Genomic DNA, 1,290 nt, shown 5'->3' with positions numbered 1-1,290 from the left:
GGCACAAGTTCAGGCTGGGCACGGTGGCTGACGCCTGTAATCCCAGTACTTTGGAAGGCTGAGGCAAGGGGATCATTTGAGGTCATAAGTTCAAGACTGGCCTGGCCAACATGGCAAAACTCTCTCTCTACTAAAAATGCAAAAATTAGCCGGGCGTAGTGGCGTGAGCCTGTAATCCCAGCTGCTGAGGAGGCTGAGGCATGAGAATCGCTTGAACCCAGGAGGTGGAGGCTTCAGTGAGCTGAGATCGCACCACTGCACTCCAGCCTGGGCAACAGAGCAAGACTGTCTCAAAAAAAAAAAAGGCCCAAGTTCAAATCCTGTGACTTCTTGTTATTTGCCAATTTGACTACTTTGGGACTTTGAGGACACTGCTAATTCGCTGAGGCTGCTGCCTTGACCATAAAATGAATGACTTTATTAATTCATCTGGTGCTCACAGTGTCTCAGACACTGAGCACCAGATGAATTAATAAAGTTATGTTTCTAAAGTATTTGGCATCTGATGGCTTTGTCAGTGAATAGTAGTTATCTTGTGGCAGTTTTGTTCCGACTAGTGTATACTCATATGCCCATATACGTACATATGTGTATATACGCATAAGTATATATGAATCATATGAGCACAGTCTGAAAGTGGCAGTGTTGCACCCCGTGGATGCATGCAACTGACTCCCTAAAGCCAAAAACAAAGGCGGCTGGGGTTTGACCTGTGTTTTCCAAATTAAAACAGTTTTTGTCTTCTCTCAGGGAGAGTGTTTCAAAATTCCCCTTTGAAAAATTACTGTACCCAAATTTAGCCTTACCCCAGTCCAAAATAACTAGGCAGAAACTTTCTTTCTACTTCTTGAGAGTTGGTATTATGTAAATCAGGTCCTGAATTTTTATATGAATACATGCAAGGGGCTTTGGACAATTAAATAGTGTTCGTGAAACCTGTTGTATACGAGGTAAAAATAAACAGGTTACCATTACTAAGAATCTGTAAATTCATAACAGATGGCCTCAGCCAGGCACGGTGGCTCACACCAGTAATCCTAGCACTTTGGGAGGCCGAGGTGGGCGGATCATTACAGACGAGGAGTTCAAAACCAGCCTGGCCAACATGGTGAAACCTCATCTCTATTAAAAATACAAAACTTAGGGGGGCGTGGTGGTGGGCACCTGTAATTTCAGCTACTGAGGAGGCTGAGGCAGGAGAATTGCTTGAACCCAAGAGGTGGAGGTTGCAGTGAGTTGAGATCGTGCCACTGCACTCCAGCCTGGGAGATAGAGTGAGACTTTGTCTCA

Source organism: Cebus imitator, unplaced genomic scaffold (genome assembly GCF_001604975.1).
Source record: "Cebus imitator isolate Cc_AM_T3 unplaced genomic scaffold, Cebus_imitator-1.0 Scaffold55, whole genome shotgun sequence".
NCBI classification, from domain to species: domain Eukaryota; kingdom Metazoa; phylum Chordata; class Mammalia; order Primates; family Cebidae; genus Cebus; species Cebus imitator.
The sequence above is the reverse complement of the archived record's forward strand: the minus strand, read 5'-3'. Positions refer to the sequence as shown.